The sequence below is a fragment of the Anoplolepis gracilipes genome, chromosome 7 (assembly GCF_047496725.1).
Source record: "Anoplolepis gracilipes chromosome 7, ASM4749672v1, whole genome shotgun sequence".
Lineage (NCBI taxonomy): Eukaryota > Metazoa > Arthropoda > Insecta > Hymenoptera > Formicidae > Anoplolepis > Anoplolepis gracilipes.
This window is the reverse complement of record NC_132976.1, coordinates 6,585,224-6,607,070: the sequence shown is the minus strand read 5'-3', so window position 1 is coordinate 6,607,070 and position 21,847 is coordinate 6,585,224. Positions and strand designations below refer to the sequence as shown.

The 21,847-nt window shown below is 33.1% G+C and overlaps 1 protein-coding gene across 10 annotated transcripts in view; it reads right to left on the bottom strand.

Moving 5' to 3' along the window:
- Positions 1–21,847, bottom strand: part of LOC140667379 (dystrophin, isoforms A/C/F/G/H) — a 433,980-nt gene that overhangs the window by 284,289 nt on the left and 127,844 nt on the right. The gene's annotated exons all lie outside the window — the stretch shown is intronic.

Genomic DNA, 21,847 nt, shown 5'->3' with positions numbered 1-21,847 from the left:
TGTCCGACAACAGTGTGAGTACTGTTTCGCGACTCTGTAACTGCAAAAGTTCGAACGGTTGATGTTGCAAAGAGTTTAAAACTAATTAAAGCCGCGTCATCCGACTTTATGAAGAATCCTGTGCTTCGCTGCGTGACTGCGCGAAAAACTTCTTAATTTTGTACGATATTAGCGACGCGTATCCGTTCATATTTAATCTACGTTGACAATAAAGATGAATAAATTTGATTTAAGCCAGAAGTTATCGATTACATAATGGTCTGTCCAGTCTTGGAATGAAAACCCTTCCAATCGAAAGAATTTTTAATTAAACGCTTAGACAGCCAGCAAATATGATATTTCTCCTGTCTGCATTTAGAATGGCGGAATTTTCAATTAAAGCCAAACGTCATTAGAAATGATATCCGACCATAATCAAAACTGGATCAGATATATCTATTAAACTCTAACGAGAAAACAAAAATCATATCTTACGTAGATAAATAAAAAGGGTTAAAAATTTCAATAACAACTTTGTCGAAATTAATGTTTGTCATGTTTGCGTAAAAAATAAACAAAAATTCAATGCAAATTATAACAACGGTATCTTCAATTATACACTATTTTGTTAAAAAATAATGAAAAAATTGCTTTCAAGATCTCAGATCGTTGAGGCTGAGTATCTCTGACTATTGATTGGAAATAATAATGGCAGAAAATGCTACGATTGGAAAATATTCGTCTCTAGATGGAAGAATCAAACGGATAAAGACGTGGTTTAAAATAGGACACTATTGCCACAAAAAAAAAACTCTCTTTTTTTGGCTTTGATCTGTCGTTAAATCCGTTCATACATACGCCACATCGATATGAGTAAAACCATGTGATTTTTAGCTTCAAGTCGATATTCATCGACGCGCCCACGAAATCTCCCACGAATTTCTGTTCGTTTTCTGATCGCGGATGAAACGACACGAAGCGAATGGGCGATACGGGTATTGAGCACCGAAATTGGGTAGCCTATAGAATGGTTAGTTGCTGGAGTTAGAGGAAAAGCAGAAAAGGAAACGAAGAGAGATGAAGAAAAAGAGATAAAGAAAAGGGATGAAAGACTGACAGAAACGGCGAATAAAGGGTAGAAAAACAATATTTCACGATCGCGTGCTCATGTGCCCGGAGATAATTTTCGCATGTCGAGCGGCGATATTCCGCGGTTCTGCCGCTTCGATATCTATTGCAACACCGAGATTGCGCATTGCGCAGTTTGTCTTCTTTATTGGTCGATGCATGTGCTATGCGTCGCACGCAATTCTGGCCGACAAACGTTCTAATGAGAGATATCCACAATATCCATTCCTTATTTAAAATACATAAATATTACTAAAGTATGAAAAAATACGCAAATATTATATTGGACGGAACGATAAAATAATGTTAGTTTTATTTAACTTGAATAACGTTATTATGTTATATTCGTCACCTACCTAAAATAATCGCCTTTCAGAACGCGAATCGTTGCACACTATCCTCCTGGTCCCGTACATTAATGAAATTTTCTACGTTTTCTATCTCGACAAATGTAGATTGGTGCAACCTTGATACAATGGATAAAAGATTCGTGACACGACTTTTACATTTATTTTTATGATATTATTTCCAAGATAAAATACATTTTATATGGAACATGTAACGTTTCGTTCGAGTTTGCTTTCTACTTTGTACGTGAAAAGCAAAAATTACAACTCGCTCCTACAAATGTGTGTATCACTACTCTAGGTAGAATAAACCACGATATAAAGCTTCGCGAATGAAAGCGTGGATAATAAGTTGTTTCTGCAATACTACTAGTGCGTCGCGGATTACCGGAATAAGGCTCTTTCCTCTCATTGCTCTTGTTAACGAACAAGATATTCCGTTCTTTGTTCGTAAACTATATTCGCTTACGAAGAAGAGCTCTAGCTTTAAAAAGCTAAATCAAAGAGTATGTAACTCCGTTTTCATTTTCATAATATAAAAGTATTTAAAATGTCTCATATATATATATATATATATATATATATATATATATATATATATATGTGTGTGTATGTATGTATGTATAAATTGAATTTACATTACATACATGTTATGTATATGTAATTTTACTCATATAATATGAACTACTGCATTAAAAAACGTGAACTTAATTCACAGATATGTACTTGTATATCATGAGCGATATAATAATATATAGACTAAAATGAAATAGTTGATATTAATAGTTTAATATTTCACATATATGTATGTAATTTCATGAAAAATATTAAATATAAAATATTATAAATTAATATATTTTAAATATATTTAAAAGGAATTTTTTTAAGCTTTCTTAATTTCACAATATGTAATAATCAATATAAATATAACTTATGATATCGAGAGTTTCCTAACATAAAAGCGTAAGCCCGAAATCGCAACTTTACAGAAATAAAAAAAAAAACGCTTTAAAATTCGTATTTGATACATAGGAGAATACAAATGTCTAAATATTTCTTTCTATATTTATTTCCATAATTATTAAATCAAATAGTACGCAACTTTGTTACAGGATACAAGACGTATAGAGCTCATATATCTTAATATCTCATTTTTTTAAAATTGAGGATATACCTTTATGTCAAGAAATTCTCGATAAACATAAAAAAAGAGACAGTAAATAATTCTATTGCTTGCTTAAGAGAAAAGATATTTGCAACAACAAAATAGCCATTTCAAGTTAAAAAACGAGGCAAATGACTGAAAAAACGGGTAAAACGACAGATCAGATCACCATTTTAATTGGCTCTCTTCACCGTACCAACACTATGGTTCTTCTAAAACTACATTTGCACAGAAAACGGATACTTTCCATGCTAATCGATGCGATGTTAAGTAGCTTCTTTGCATCTCACTATTCTATTCTTCTTCTTTTTGTTCGACTTAGGCGACTTAACATTGAAAACTACCGCAACAAAATCAACGTTTAATCTTGAATTAGCAAACAGAAATCATTTATTTAATGATGCATAATAACATAATGTCAATGCCAAATAAAATAAAGCATAAAATATATGACAGATTACAAATTTATTACGATTTTATTCATAGATGTTTTTACTTTATAAAAAAAATCACGGATATATAAATTGAATAGAACAATGCTATATAAAGAAGAGAGAAGAAATATATTCCATTTGTAAGCGAGATTTCAATTTTGCTGTAAAGTATGACATATTGTTCAGGGAAGTGCTGTAACAACGCTTTTATTATCCGAAAACCTCGCGGCGTTGAAAAAGCGCTGTCATTCAAATTGCTTGCTAATGGCAAAGAGCATTTATGAAATATGTAGTCTCGTTATGAATTTTTATTTTTTTCTCTATTGAAGTTGTAATTTCTATTTTACAATTACAAGCTTCAAATTTTTTAGTACGCAACATACGTTTAATAAAATCTTTATTACTCCCCAAAATAATACGCTCGTTATATATTATTACTTTTTGTTCGACATCATAGATGACTTATTGTCCACGTGAAAGTCCCTCACCAGTTTTATCGTAATCTATCTAAACTTTCCACCCTTTTCTTCTCTCAGACAGACGACCTGGACGTGACATGAAAACAGCAAGTAGCTACGTATACAGACGCGGCCGCGCGTATCTGTCGAGGAGGTGACCGTTGCGACTGGCGAATAACCTTTGTCCCTCTCAAGAAGGAAAGTCATGCGATTTTTCTCCCTGACCGTCGTTAACGAGGTTCCAATTTTCGAAGACGTATCTGTCGGATTACTATCTATTCGCGTGACCAATTTCCGATGAACCATGCGCGCAAAAATTTGTGAATATGCTGAGACGACAAGAATACGGTCAAAAGTCAAAAGTGTCCGAATATAAGTTAATGTCGACAGTTTTCGATGAGCAGTAATATATTTTTATCGAACTCGCGCCCAATTAAAATGCAATCCTGAAGTCACAACGTATGTGCTTTTTAAATAAATAACTATAAAAAAATTATAAAAAAAACTTACTACAGAAGAAACATCAATTAAATGTAACTGGAAAAAATATAATTTGAACTAAACGCGCGCTAATTTCATATCTGCGTTATCATCAAACGAATAATAGTGAAATGTGACAGAGCAACGCGGGTAGAACATTAAAAGAACAAGGTATAATGCGGAAACACAAATGTTTCTTGTCCTGATGTTTGCCTCTCCTACTATGTCTGACAGTGATAAAGTCAATCTACTGAGGAAGATAAAGGCACACACATTGAGCTGGCTTCACACGCAACTGTAACAGCGAGTTATAACATTCGCACCCCTCGATGCAATGCATAGACACGCGCTATTCTTCACTCTAGTGTAACTCATTCACCCTTTGGTTGCGGGCGTAAATTGTTGTCGTGACACCTATCCCAAGAACACATGCAAAAACGTCATTCATTCTAAAACTCATTCTTTCGAGCTGTCTGAATGCAAATGTTCGTAACATTGAGTTTTGCTCTAGGGGAAACAAAAAATTCGATAAAATATGCAGATATCGATATGAAGAATATTTTGAAAAATAAGAGTTTCTTTCACATATAAATACATATTTAAGTAGATAAAAACATTATCTAAATTAAATTTTTATATAATCATGTTTTCTCTTAACTTTTATGTGTTTATGTAATAGGTAAATTTCTGAAAATATATTCTAGAAATCAGTTTAATAAATTATACATCATTTATGTAAGACCTACAAAACCCTTGACTCATAAAATACATATTTATTAATTTGTGTTCTTCCTGTAACTATAAATTAATTTTTTTTTATAGTATGTTATACTATACTTTTTCATCATCTCAATCTTTTGGTAGCAAAAGATTTAAAAGAGTTTTAATAAGAAATAGTAATAAAACACACACGCTTAATATTATAAAAGTAAAAGAGACTGTATAATATCATAAAGTAATAAAATATTAAAAACTAGAAAATAAATATATATAAGGCAATAAAATATTAAAAACTAGATAATAAATAGTAACAATGTAATGAGATTTTAATGATGATAATGCAGGTTGCTTCTAAAGTTTGCTTACGTGCATGTCAAATATTCCAATTAGTCAATTTTATTTTGTAACTTTAAACTTATTGTCAAAGTTTGTTTATACTGCATGAATTCTCTTCAGATAATATTATAACAAGCACGGAATATTATCTCATGGTATCTCCGGTATTCTAACGATTTCATCTTGTTGCTAGAAATTGTGTAATTTTCATAATTGTCAAGAGAGATTTATGAAAAAACTGTTATTGTGTAAGAAAAATTTTTATAATGTTAATCAGAAAGAAGATCCTACTAATTTACATAAAACGATTTTGATACCACCAATGTAAATATTGCGATCAGAGTAAAAAACTGAGAAAATATATTGATAAAGTACGTATTTAAAAAACATGACGCGTCGCATGTGTCTACAATTCTCTTTGACGGTAACAACTCTCAGTTATATTTGAGTAATATATAGCGAAATTATGTTGTAAAGCCACAGGATCAAAGCGTAGAGTTCTACGAGGTTTGGAAGGATTCGGGAAATTCGTAAATGAAGGTTGTCTGATGCAGACATGCTTGCGGTAAGATCAATCGTTCACAATCACTCTAATCAGAGAAGGACACGGATAACAGAATATTAATTGCTCTGCTATCACCTACTGCACATATTTAAATAAGAGAAAGACTGCGATTAATTAATATAATCAATAAAGGCTGTGTCAATAATTCGTCATTTTAACCATTATTTCAAACTCAACAAATTTTTTAAATTCTTTCCCTCTAATAATAAATGAATTAAAAAAAAAATATATATATATTTTTTTTTATATATATTATATATATACACATATATATATATATTTTTTTATATATATTATATATATACACATATATATATATATTTTTATATATATTATATATATACACATATATATATATATATTATATATATACACATATATATATATATATATATATATATGCATATATACGTATATATGTATTTTATATATGTAACATATATATGACATATAAACTAAGTACATCTTTATATATAAAATATGATAATAAAACTATTTTTTATTGCAAAGCAATATACGATACAAATTAAAATATCACATAGAATATCTAGAAATATATTGAAATACACCAAATTCTTATGAAAGAAGTTCAAAACAATTCTTATTAAAATTTGCTTCGATTTTTCAATATATCAAACGGTATAATCGAGTTTTACGAAACGAGTTTTTTGCGACCTTAATCTGATATTCTTTTGCTGTCACATCGTGAATAGACCTACCCTGATGAGGGCTGTAGTCAGAACGCCGACGACCGCGACCGTCTGGCGATCCTAGAGGATGACCTTCCGGCAGAGGTGAAACCACGTCCGACGAACTGCGTCTTGATACAGCGCCGGACGAATGTTCGGATTCTCTGCGATGTCTAACCACGTGTGGCGAATCTTGGGGGCTGCCGTGTCCAGAACTCATCGGTGTTCTCAACGGGGAACCGTGAAATGAATACGGAGAGCCCGGTGGCAGTATCTTCTCGGTGCCTTTGAGTGAATACCGACGTGACGAATCGACCAACATGCGACACGAATAACGAAAGACCAGTGGAGGCTGCACGAATAAATCGTCACAAAGCGCGACAAAATCGCCTATATATTCTTTTAATGCAAATATTTGGCAAAATAATCGATACATTGGAAATCTACATATATTTCAATCTTGATCAGGAAATACAAAAGAAACTTTTTGTTTAATTGAGGGATGATACACCCTGTTAAAATCCTCTTTTCTAATATATTTTATATGTAATATTATAATATATTTTCACAGAATCATTGTCTTGCACCAAATGTAAATATTTAAAAATTATCTATATATGTATATTCTCAAAACCGTTTTCCTTTCTCTCACAGAAAATGTTACAACAATCAAATGCGGAATAAATCGAATATATCATTCATAAATAAAACATGCTTATATAATATATAATACTTGAATATATCGACAAGACATAAGCATTACTTGAATATATCGACAACAATAAGCATAGGCTATTAGATTTAGCGGATATGCGTGCACTGTGTGTTTGTTTGCATAAGCTTTGTTTTAAATTGTTTATTACAATTTAAAACAAAGCTTGTACAAACAAAAGACACATATATATTCATCATTGACGCGCGTGACATTTTAAATCGAAATAAATCACTGACGATGAGCAGGAAAATGACATGATTAAAGAATAATGTTTCCTGAATCAAGTTTCCAATTTTGATCGCAGCAGACATTGCGCACTCATCTATCTTTTAATCGCAAACACGTCAAATATGTCATAGCTCATCTATCAACGCGGCCCACTTACACGCTCCAACGATCGTCGCGAGATCAATGAACGTTCAGCTCCTCACTACGCGCCTATTCCAATGACATATAATTGATCGAATGCTATCGTTTAGTAACTTCTGTCCAACTTTTGACACGCATTTTCTATGATTGTGGTTGTATGTATCCTGTCTCTCAAGTTGAAATGTATTGGTACTAAATTCATGTGCTATATAAAACTTTATCGGGTTTTTTAGCTTCTACACATACAGTAGAATATATTTTTCCTGAATCGCGGATAGTAAAAAAATAATTTCAAGATTGAAATATTAAAAGATTGAATAACATTTAAAAAATTGAATAATTGCATTATTTCAAAAAAATGTTGAATTTCTCTGTAATGTAATCATCAAAATATTTTATATCAGAATTTTATACAAAAATCTTTTTAAAAAGAATATCGATTTCAGATTAAGCAGTGTACATAGACGAGGAAAAATTCCGATCTAAAAACTGTATATCATATATACATATATGATTTTGTGGACAATAGTCCATCTAAATAGCGCGTTCATTGTTGAGAAACAGCCTCCATGATCTTTAAAGCATTACGTAATCGCGTCGTTTACAGCGAGATATTTGGTACCTTGGTGAACATTTGGCGGATGATGAGAAATTCCGGACGCGGTGGCCGCGTGTGTGAGGGGTGGAGGATGAACGAGACTGCCTGGTCCAAGAGGGTTGACGAACCCGTGGATTGGATTCCCATGCATGGGACTGGCGTGGATCGAGCGCGATGGTACCATTCCGGGCAAAGGTATCCCTCTCGTTTGTATCTCGTGAGAAGAGGAGGAGGAGGAGGATGCAGAAACGGTCGTGCTTGGATGACCCGGAACGGGGCTGCTCCCATGTATGGAACCTCTTCGAGGCTGCGACATAATTGGAATTCGATGACGCCGTCGACGGGTAAAGGTAGCGTATAGTAGGTAGGAAAGCTTAATGCTCTCCGGAGATCGACGACATCGAGGCACTCGAATTCACTCTGACAGATGCTCGCCGCTGATATTTTCGATTTTCATCCAGTTATCCTCTAATACGTCACTTCGAGACCGAACCATCGGAAAAATATGAAGAACTTGATAAGATGATAATTTCTCTTCCTATGGTACCGTGATAGTTTTTTTTTTCCGATTGAATATTCGACTTTGCTTCCACAAATACGTAGAAAGATTACACAAGCGAATATATTAATACAATGCGTTTGATATTTCTTTTATGTTAATTTTGTCAGAAATCCGTATAATTTTAATGTTTTATTATTGCATACACTATCTGTGATCTCACAAGTGAAATTTGAACCACATCAAAACACTGTTGTAAATTTCGCGCTACTACAAAGCACAAATTTGATATCTTACGTATTATATTTCGAATTGTGTGTCCACTCAAGTGAACAATCCACTTTATAATGTAACTGAATTCTTTTTTTCTTTTACGAATCTCCAATGATTCCTCTACAAGTTTGCCAGATGCGAGTTGTTGATGCTCTCGCTTAATATTTTGTAGAAAAATGTTTATGTTAACGTTTTCCTTCTAATCAAAGTAATGTCTTTATCTCCAAAAATTACATTTGCTAATCTCGAAAGCGCCATATTGAAAATGTAATGTAGTTTAATAGATAATGGTCCCTCGTATGATGAGATTTCGCGGATACAGCAGACAAAGATTTATCGTGATATGTTTATTGGACGAAGGACTAGTGTAGTTTTATTTTGTTCCACGAAAGAGTCTGTACAATCATTTTCACAGGCAACATTTTTATAAAACTATGCCACTTCTAAAATCAATGTTTATAAATTTTTGGTATATCCATTTATTATTTAGTACATCTTATTATATCTGTATATTTAACAGTTCTCTATATTTATATTGTAAGCAAATTGATAGTAATATTCTTTATGCTGCTATTCTCATCGTACTATTCTTAATCCAATTTTATGTCTGAATTCTTAATTAATTCTGTCTTAATTACCAATTGGCACACAGAATTTCTTTAGTTAAAACAATTATGTATGATATATTATTTTCCTATTTATAAGACGTAAAAAAATACTTTCATCGAAATAAGTAAATAAGTAAGCTTCGCTTAATCAGTTCACGAATTGAATTATCAATTATATGAAAACTTTATACGTACATAACGATAACAAATGAGATATATAAGTACGCAAACTAGCATGCAACAATCAAATTCTATACTGACGTGACAGCTAATATTTATCGTCGTCGATATTCCGAGTTTCAACTACACGCGATTTGAATCGTACGTTTTTTTGTCAAGTTTAACGCGAAAAATAATTCGCGACTAATCCGGAATAACAATGGTATCTCGATTTTTTTATCACGAGAAACGTTATCATTCGCGATTCTCTAAAACAAAAAATTACAGCCGCCAATTAGCACCATAATAAGAATCCCGTCGGCAAGTTTCTGCCTGTATAGATTTGACCTGACCTTGATACTTAGGACTTGTTGATTTAAGACACTTGTTGGTTTTAGATCGTTATCATAGCCACGACATGTTTAAACATACCTTTGTTAGTTTCAGTTGTAGCAATAAAGAATTTGTGCCGCTGTAGATATTAAGTTATAATTGTTCTTACATTTGTGTGTGCACAACACTATAGTAAAAAATTTTCTCCCTTATTCAAAATGATACTGTACTTTATTAACAATTTCTAATTAAATTCTGTCTGCAGAATAATTCTTTTAACAAAGTAGTCTAAGCAAAGCAATTCTGGATAATATTATAGAAATATAATCACAGACATCTTGATAAAGAATTCAGTATATAAAGTTCATCATAGCAAAATATTTTACGAGACGTTTGGAATCTTTCGTCTAAATGTAGTTTAAGTAAAAAGATAAAGTCGTTAACCTCCCCTGAAATGTAACAGTCCATAAAAATGCGATCGATTTAAATACTCAGATAATTCGTAGGATTGTCCACAGATGCAAGCTCCGACACACTTAATTTTGCCAAAATAATACTTTTACGATTGTCACAAGCCGTCACGTGTTAACAGCCGAACTACAAACTATAGTCGATACGGTTGTTTAATGTTTCATAGTTCATTTAATATCATTAAATATACACAAAATGCTTCACAAAGTCTTTCAATTTTAGAATATGATAATTTGTTGATAAATAGCCCCCTGATTTTCAATAAAAAGATGTTGACGCACGTAAGCAATCCAAATACACTTATGTAATAATGTATAATTTTATATTTAATCAACAAAATACACTATTCGTCCACGTTAAAATACTAATTTTGCACGCTAAATTAGTATTTTAATCAAATACAGTAATTGATTGACGTAAGTAAGTTGTGCACAATCGTATGCGTTACATAGCTAGCGCGTAACAGCACGAATCATCAAACGCACACTGTACTTTGAAGTCACCGAACGATTTCATACGGTTATCCACAGGTGGACACAGCGATCGGTGACTTCGTTAAAGCAACCTCACTTTCACGAGGATTATCACAGACCACGTGCTAACGATCGAAGCTCCCCTCCCCCGAAAAAAAAACTCGGCGCAGATAAAGCGGCCGATGTGACAAACGGACTATTTTTCACATGCAGACGGCAGTAACGACGCCTCGCGTTACACAGCGATGCTCGATTCACGGGTGCAAAAAAAAAAAAAAAAAAAAAAGAGAGAGAGAGAGCAAGAGACCGCGACAGTTTGCCAGCTCCCGATTAAAAAAGCCGAAATTCAGGCGCGGCAAGAGGCCAGTGGCAACGCGACGGAGCGAATTACATCCGTAGCCGACGAATCGAGTTTTTCGAAGCGACGTGCAACGACCGCGCGACAGTATTTTCCGCGAGCACGTTTTCGCCGACGATTGCAAGAGCCGTCGCGACGCCGGCAGCGTCGGGGTGAGTCGTTGGTGTGTGACAGGGAGCGGCCGCGCGAACACTGAACACTGAAACCAACCCACGCCACCGCCACCGCCACCGCCACCACCATCAACCCATCTCTATCCACCCAACCACCCACCGCCGCCGACACTACCACCATCAACGATGCCGCACCCTCTCCTCCGACGCCGTCGCTTCCACCACCATATCATCGTCACTACCGCCGCCACTACCGTCGCTGCCGTCGCTGCCACCGCTACCGCTCTGTTCCGCGAACCCTCCGATTCTCTACCCTTCAACCGCTATCCATCGCCACCACCAGTACCACCATCCGCAGTTCTCGTGTAGATGGAGAGGCTCCCTTCCTCCGCCTGTCTTCAACGCCAGGTCTACCCCCCACGACCACCGGCACAGCAGGTAGATACTGACGACCACCGCCGCTACTACTATTCAACCCCCTCGTTTTCTTCTTCTCTATCCACCTTCGAACTTGGCCATCTCCTATGCAAGTGTTGCCTTTCTCTTTTGCATCTTTCGTATCGAGTATATGTGTAAATAGATGCATATGAGGGTAGTTGCGCGGGTTATTTCAACCGTCACACGATACACAGGCGCGTTGGGTGTGCATAATTATTCGTCAGCACTGTTGCACCAACGACGACACTAACGATATTTCTATGTTAATGAACGTTTTGCGGACACTAATTTCTCGCTTTATAGAGGTTAAAGAATTTTATAAAATATCAATTCGCATGTAATGACGACATATAATGACAGATGCTGAAGATATAACGTAATATAAAATCATGCTTCTAATAAAACTAAGTTAATAAATGTATTAACAAATGCCCATTGTATTTTACATGGTTCAATTTTAGTTACACATATTTTTATAGCAAATTTCTACAAGTATATAAAATCATTTTTGTTTAACTCTAGAAAATAATATTTAAATACATATATTCTCATGATATTATTGAATACGAGAAACCGCTTTCTCCAAACAAATTTGAAAATTTATCGTTATTTGACAAGTTTAAATACTCATAACTCTTTGGTATTGCAATATAAACACGTTATTTATCGCAGAATGATGATTTCAGTGAGATAGTAAACGAGACATTAATTTTTCGTCTGTCTACTCACCGAATCATTATGTAATTATGTATACATTACAATTGATGAATCTAAATTTGTGTATCAGCGAACGTGAGTCAAGAGAAATTTATATGATCAAAATTTGTAACGCTTCGTACAGCGAAGGGGAGAATGCAAAATATACATGTGCACACATGTGAAAGGTGCATGCCGACAAAATTCACCAAAATTCGAAACACCGAACTAGACGAAAGCTATAGCGACGTTCCGCGCACGCCACGGCCACTTTGTCGAATAGCAATTCGATCTAATAGATTTTATTCGGCGATAGAATTAGACGAGGATAGAAAAACGTTTTAATCCGACAGGGCGCTATAGAATAGCAGTCGCGACAAATTACGAATAGATAACTTCGTTTATTTATTCGATAGCGGATAGACGTGCATCCTCGAAATTTCTACGAAGCACAACAAACATCCACTAGATAGTGGCGATCGAATTTTTTTTTCCTGCCGAACCGCATCGGAATTGAAGTACAATCCCACCGCGATAACGACTTCGGTCGTCAGATATGCGATTCGTCAAATTAATCAAAAAGGCAACGTCGCGCGCTCGGATTCGTTTCTTGCTATAACTGTAAAATGCGCTTGAACAGTAATTCAAATCGGCCCATTGTCAAAATGCACGTGCACTTCTGTAATAACGACGAATATAATGAACGATTCGTCAAATTAAGCGAAACGAGTGGTGTATGCAATTTGCGCTGCTTAATCGCCATACGCGCCATCATTAATTGGAATTGTGAGAATCTAAGTACACATGTGCGTCACTGTGATAACAATTTTGCGAATCTATTGATTCAGTAATTATCGAGAGAAAGAATAACGGATTCGATTTCGACACGTTTCATTGCACTTAAACGCATTTGTATGTTAATTTTAGTCAGCGACATTAAATCCGATTGTATCCAATAGTGTTTCAATAATGGAAAGTACCGAATGCGCATGCAGTCGTCACGGCATTATTCGCGAGCTCATAAATATTTCAAACACTACAAGTAATGAGTAATTAATATTTCATGTATTGTAGTATTTATTTTAGTATTTCGTTTTTCCATATCATTATGTTTTTATTGCTAAAATCAACAAAAACATGATTATCTCTATACTCTACTCTATATTAATTATTAATGTATATTACACGTGTTTCAATATTTCTGAAAATTTCATAAAAAACATACTAGATCACGAAGACTTTAGATTTTAGTGCAAATTGATGGATCATGCGCGCCAGCCGTGCGCGACGACGAAGCTTCTTATGAAGGGCGGTTTCCAATTATGCGGCCGATCAATCACGCCTGAATATCGTAGAGCAAATTATCGGAAAAAATGGATGCGTTGTAGAAGGTTGATGCAAAGGAAACTCACGCGAGCGAAAGCGAATATCGTTCGAATGGACATAGATGGAATAGTGTTATTCTTATTGAAGTCGAGAAACCGAAAACTTTGCGACCTTGATATCGAGGAAACAATCGGTAATTTAACACACACATCAGCAAATATCGCGACATTCCATCACTCTTTACGAACATTCGTAAAAGACTGAAGAAAGGGATGACATTGGCATCCCTTTTTGGTAATGCCCAAGCGCGGTGGAACAAAAGGTACATACTTCACTTGGGCGCGAAGGTACCAAGACGGACCAAATCCCCAAGGTCGTTTATTAGCCGAGAGAAACCCAAAGTTGAATAGTGTGAGTGAGGTTGGGTCCTCGTACAAAAGGCGTCCGCCGTGATGGAGGCATCGCAACGATGTGTGAGTAACCCACGCCCGTTCGGATGGACGATAGTGGTCGCGAAGAGTAGAGGAGAGATACGGATAAATGGACAGGTAGATAAATAGACAGAGAAGAGAGACGATGTAAAAGAGAAAGACGGAACACCTAGATATGGGCTCTGCGGGCTGTGGACCCGCTCGTCCAGTAATGTGATTTCAGTTCGATATTTGATTTCGGAGCAAAATTGAAGCTCAAAATCCGTATACAAGTCACTGCGATACATGTACAAATAAAGCCAACACCTCTCAAACGTATACGTTGATTAAATACATTATTAGAGTATTTGTCAATATCCTGAACCGATTCTGAAATATTGTCGTATACACTCTTCTTTCCTTTAATGCACAAATAGGTAGTTGACGATTAAAAACATAATTTGCATAAAAAAATATGTGTAAGTTTCGTCTTGTGCAATAAAAAATAATGCAAAAGGTTTTCTTTATATTATCTATCTAAATACAATATTTTTTGTACATATTTATTTAATTATGTTTTTATTATAGTAACATTCTTAAAACGGATAAAATTGTCAGTTTCACGATTCTTAAACTTTACACCTTCCGTTTTCTTTCAATAACTTGATATATAATGGATTAAATATCCTTTTTAATCGTAAAATTCAGTTAACAAACAAAATAAAATTTCTATGACATTTGAGTTTGATGTATTTCAAGAAAATGATGGAAGATTATGTAACTGCTATGCAGTATTAATATTTAAAGTAATATTTTATGTAGTGTACACGAAACGTTCGCTTATTCTTTTTTAACCGCGTCATCGAGATATAAGAGAGCGGAATGAATGTAAAATTCGATCGCGTCTAGAATGGCGTCGCACCACGGCTCGGAGAAGCAAAATCGCCCACTTTCATGAAATATACGACCAGGCAATATTTTAAGGGCTCCTGGCGTAATAATACTATCGTGCCTCGTAGGGCGTTACAGCTGCTATGGCGAACAACCATAAAAATTCAACGGACGAGATCGTTCTCTTCACGATGCAGAACGGTATATAGCCAAAAGTTAAACCCCATATCTATATCTAATCTGCCCTACCTTCGACGACAGATTCGAGCATGATTTTGGTAGTTTTGTAAATTGACGAAACAGACGTTCTGCTGCCTGCGAAGATTGGATACCAATTCAAACTTCGATAATCAAGATTAATGTCATAGATAAAATAAGTATATAAAAAGTATAAATCGATAAAGATATACATAAAGATATACATGCATAACTTTCTCGTTTCACTATATTTTCAATAATTACATTATTTTTACACAAATGTTGTCCAAACTTAAAAAAATAGAAAAATTTTTTTCTAAAAGAAAAAAATATTTTTTTAAATGACGAAAGCAATATCAGAACGGTAAACAATGTTATAGTAAAAATATATACTAAAGCGCAAATAAATATTTATTTTCCAAATGCAATCCAAATTAAATGTTAGTTTAATAAAGATTTAATATCAGAGTTAATCATCAAGATTTTTATATATGTACAACATTGAAATATTCAATTACAAATAATAATATTTTATCAAATTTTTGCCACAAATTGGTTTCAAATAATTAAAAAATCATAGCTACAAGCTTGTGTGCTGCGTATCTGGAACACTACAGTTTTTGATGTACGATCACCTTGCCTGCAACAGGTTTTCATGTCACTTTCGCGGATTATGTTCGTACTATACTATTGATTCTCGTGCACCGGATTTACAGGCAGAGAAAAGTTTCCGGTGAAAACGTACCAATATCTGGTCTAAATTTCAATTCAATTCATTTCATTCAATCTCATATTAAAGTGTTATACGACTTTTTATACGTGCGGGCTATTTCATTGACCAGAAAGGAATTTGATAAGACCGAGTTTTCGATAGTGCATCCGACAGAAACGCCGTTACGCATACCAGAGGCTCATTTGTCTAGAAGAAAATCGTTAACGTTATTGGATTTTCCGATGTATTTCAGGAATCGACTCTGTAATCAAATGTAAAATTGCTAAAATAAATAAGGAAAAAAGAAGTAATAAAGAAGATGATGGATTATAATATATATAAAAACTATTAAGAGAAAAACATATTTAAGAATATTTAAATAAATAAACATTTTGTTAGCAAAAATAGAAACAATACAATAAGAAAATAAACAATAATCATATTAAACAAAATATAAAAATAAGAAAAGTAAACGCTGATTAATTTTTCGCTTCAATTTATGCGGGAAATTATTAAATAATACACGTAAATTGAAATAAAAAATGTTCCATTACACATATTATAATGTAAATTAAATTCAGATTTTATACAAAATGATTTTTATATATCGGATATTATTTGAAGAATTATCAAAGTAGAATTAACTGCGACTTATGCATGCGAAGAGAAGGTTGTTAATGTGTAATTATTGTAATTTTATCGCGAATGCAGAATGAGCGCTTTACATTCCGCTCTATATTTGTGTAAATGCTCTCTCGTCGAGAACTCTGTGCACGACTCATGTCACGATGATGTGAATAATCGAATTTTCTCTGATTTTCATCTGCATTTGCACTTGACGGATGTGCAAATGTCACGATTTGTTCTGCTAGTCCCATTGTTTACACCTTTATTAATAAATTCTCTAGAGGTATCATCGAAAATTGTATGCTATCTTTTCAAAAGTCAATTTATCAAAATCTATGAGTTCGTTGTTCTCTCCGAATGGATATCAAATAAATATCGCGTATTTGATGTTATAATCGAAAAAAAATTAACTTAGTTAATGCATTTTGTAAAAAAAAAGATTAAAAAAGAATTGAAAAAATTACCTAAATATATCATGATGAAAGTACAATTGTGTGCGTGTGTGTGTGTACAATTGATCGTATAAATACAAATAAATAAAATCTAGTATCAATATTATATAACAGAACACGCGAGATAAAATAATATTTCTAAATAAACTCTACGCATCGAGAATCTATTGTTGAAAATATTATACGTCAATAATAAAACTTTAAGACAACATTTGTCTTCGGAAATGAATTTCTCGTGGATTAAGACATAAAGATGAAAAATAGAGGAGTCGAAGCTTAATAAGAAAATTCTGAGTTGAATTTATATTTCGCCATGCTTCTTCACCGCTACATCCATAGATTTAACCTCATATTTGGCTGGTGACATAAATACGTTGTGAATAATACATGGCGCATGATACCTGTATATCCGCGTGACTCGAATACTAAAATAGGCAATCTTATACGTACATCGGATGTGTTGTGACCACAAAAAAAATACCGTCTTCCATTCTGAAAACTCCGCAATGGCGCCTTTTCTCCTGTCTCGAAGCAAGAGACCTAGTTCATACCTTTATCAGATGGCTTGTGAACCATCGTTGAAGAAATTGCCTTCTAACGCAACAGACGAAACAAGTTCGCAAATAGTGCGAATTAATAAGAAAAATTTTGTTAAAAATATGTGTAGAATGCATTCTATCCAGATATATGATTTACATAAATATACACTGCATTTACATATAAATCTAACAGGATATATTATATTAAGGAATGCAAATTAATTTAAATTTACCTTTACGTAAATAAAATAAATATTATACGTTACGTAAAAATAACAATAAAATTATAAAATATTTAACTTTAACCTTCGATTTAAGAAAATTTCATTATATTTTCATGTATATTTAAATATATATATATATATAAATTGTTAACATAAATAAAGTAAAAATATAAAAAAATATATATAAAAGACAACGTATAAAAAAATTTCATAAATTTCACCAGATTGTTGCACTAGGTACTCATTTAAGTGCACAGAAATTTATAAATTCATGGTTAATGGACTTCATCAATTTTTTGTGGCTTTTATATCACTTTTATAAAAAGAGCCTAAGAAGCATCTTGTTAGGCGCTGCAAGTTATGGCAGACGAGAAAATCTTGCGATATTCTTCTTGCCTGAGATAGAAACCACAAAGAAAAGCGCAACAGTACTGACCGAAGGATTTGTGGAAATAAATGGCTATCGCGAAGGATAAAATAAAGGCTGATCGAAGATAAAACGAATCAAAATCTAAACAATCCGTAATTTACAAAAATTTATATATTTTCCTTTACGTAATAAAAGATTAAAAATTTCGTAAAAATCTCCGCGGATGCTATTAAAAAAAAAAAAAAAAACCGAGTACTTACTAGCTAATATACAAGAATGGATTTACACAATAAAAATAAGTGTCAATTCCGAAATACTAGAAAAGATTCTATAAAATCCTATAAAGAATGAAAAATCAAAAGCGAGTAAGAAAATGGCAAGTAGAATATATTGATGCATTATAAAACCACCTCGATAACTTGCGAATTGAGTTTACGATGTGAGAGAAATCATACGCGAATCAATACGCACGTGTAAAAGCATATTGCAGCGTTCTATTGCGTTAAGAGTGAGAAAATATGTATTCTAAAAAAATATATAACATAATTCGCAATAATAATGTAGTGAATTTTAAGAGCTTTAACTGCATTTGAGTATCGTACAAAAAAGGAAAAATTTGATGGAGACTCACGCAATGCAAACACGACCTAAAAGTTTTAAGAAACGAACGACAATTCTTGGCACTTCTACTGACGCTGAAAATCCTTGCTTTCTTGAGATGCATTTTTCAGCGATTTCACAATGAGCTTACCGGCTCCTTTTTTTGCGTTTTCGCGTTTCCCTTTATTCGCTTCAGAAAGATGCCAAACTTATTGCAATGCACAAATGTAAAATTTCGTTCGATGTTTTCTCGGCCATATAAATCGAGATCCCGCATTGAAATAAATATCGGAACGCGATGTGACATTGAAAGCCTATCGAATCAACTAAAAATAACGAAAAACAGATGCGTATGATTGCGAGCTATTTTCCACGAGGAATATGCGCGAGAATATGCAAACGTCAGATGCAGTGCTGATTTATGGTTTATGCATCGACAAAACGAGTATGCGGAAATCTCGGAGCCGAAAATGAAAATGGTCGCACGACGCGGCCGTAAAATTGCCACGGATGTGTCTACTACGTGTTGAGAATACATCAATCGCTGAATAAAAGTCATTTTCCTAATGGGAAGACATGAAGAAAAACATGAAATATGTGAATAAAGCCTTTTACCATGTTTAAATAAAGCAAAATATCAATTATCAATCTCTGACTCAAAGAACTTGAGTTACATTTGAAATTGTAGAGAACTGATGAAGAATTAAAAATTTTATAAAAAAAATATTTTGTATTATTTATTCTTATAAATTCTACTTAATATATTTAAATTTATTATTTTTTCATCGATATTATACTAAAAAAGAATTTAAAGAATATTTTTCTAAACGTAATAAAAATGGAATAAATAAATATATCTTATAGAGATTATTTTGAAAGAAATTCAATGCAAATATATTTAATTTTTGCATATATTTTGATCTCATTACACAGTAAAATATTAATTACAAGATGCACAAACCGCTTGAAATTTAAACTCGCGGACATAAATAAGAAAATAAAATAGAAAAAAACATGAGTCGCAATATTATATTATACTTCACATTATGTACATCAGTTTGCTAATTATTTTCCTAATATTCTTATCCATATTCATTAGCTATTTGACTTTCTATATAATTTAAAAAGTAAAATGACGTATCATCTAATATATATCTAGTTTAGAATCGGACTAAAAAAGTCCTACAGCGCGAGTCTCTTCTTTAACTATCATTAAACTATTTTCTAAAAATTCTGCATTCTTTCTTACAATCATAATTGCATAAAATATCTCATTTTAAATAGAAATTTTAAGTTTTAATTTTAATTTCTGTTAAAATTTTTACCCATTATTTATCTATTAAATAAACAATAATTACATTTTTACAGACCAGCTAACAGAATTTAAAATTTAAAACTATTATTAGCTCATAAAAACAAGTAAAATAAAGAAACAAATAATAATTCTTTCTTTCTCTTTCTCTCTCTTTCGCTGATATCAATTGTATTTGAAATTCATGAAGGAGAAAACAATTTTGTCAATCTTGTTTTCTCCTCTTTAATGCATGTAATAAAGGTGGCATAATGTCTCCATCAACGGTTTTCCATTACGCTTTCCGGGGTCTCTTCTTTCCCCTTCGTGTTAGAAGATAGAATTCCATTTCAAATGACGGTCGCCATATATGTAATAAAACGTAATATAAAGAGACTTTATTTTCAAAATGAAGAAAATATTCTTATTTCAGGAATTTTTTTTATATATGTATATATTTTCCTTCTCTCAAGAGATAAAAAAAACCTATTTATTTTGCCGACCTCCAGCAGATTATGAATTTTTAATGTAGAACAAATAACACCATATTTTATCATTAACTATATTCACAAGATTTTTTTCTCTTTTGCCTATGTCAAGATATCTCTAATAACTAACTATTGCAAAGAAAGTTAATTTCCGGAATGTTACAAATGTTAAAGAGTTTACTGAATTGTCAAGTTTCTGAACATGCTATCACAAGCAGTCTTTAATTAGCTAAATATCATAACGCTATCTCATGATATACAAATTTCAAGGAAAACATGATTGCAACATATACTGCATTAAATAATATGTAAGACAAGAAATTCAAATATTATTTATTTTCAGGTTCTCGCTCTTATCGCGACAAAATCTAACACGATATCTAACTTTTCTCTAGATTAATTTATTTTTATTAAAAAGTTAAAATATGATTTTTTTTTGTTTACACTGTGAAAAAAATCAAGATTATGATTACTTTAAATAACGAGAATAAGAAAACCGATGTACCGCAAAGATAAGTTGCCAGACAGATATCTCTGCGCGCGATCCTCGAACTAATTAATATAATTAAGCAATTACGCAATTAAATAGTTAAGTCCCAAGTAATCTGACGTCCGCCTCGCACTACATTATAGTAAATACGTATAATAGGCGATATTTACTACAACTCTCCCAAGTCGCCATAGATTCGGAGTAATTGCTTCGAGTTCTGCGGCACCGCCCCGACGACGACGACAACAACTACGCGACACAATGCGCGTGCAAGCGGTAAAGTTTTGTCCCCGATCTCACCAAGAAAAAGTCGGTCGCAAAATTTTCTGGGAGACATTACTGTAAAGAGAAACGCAATGAGAAAGGACAAACCAAGAATACTCGCAGTTGCGTAGACCGTAGAAGCGAAGGCTAGGAGTCTGAAACTTGGAATATACCTCGAAGTAAAGCACCCGCTCGGTATCGCATGTGTACAGTGTGCAGTACATCTTCCTATACGAAAACGCTCGGTATTCGCCACACAGGATGTAGTTTTTATACATGTACAGAGTGTTCTAGAACATTCGCTCTTAATTTTAATCTAAAAATTTCACGAATTGAGTTTTCTTTTAATTTTTCGTACGTATATTTATCTTGGTTCTTTTCTGAATAAAATGCAGAAAAAAGTTCTTTTTCCTGCATTGAATTTATTTATAATAATAATTATATAACTATAATAAATGTGTTTATGTCAAAAAATATTATTACAAAGTAGTTTCCTGAATTTTACTACAATATGTATACAATATTGTGGTTATACTATAATTTTAATTTCATTGTAATTAC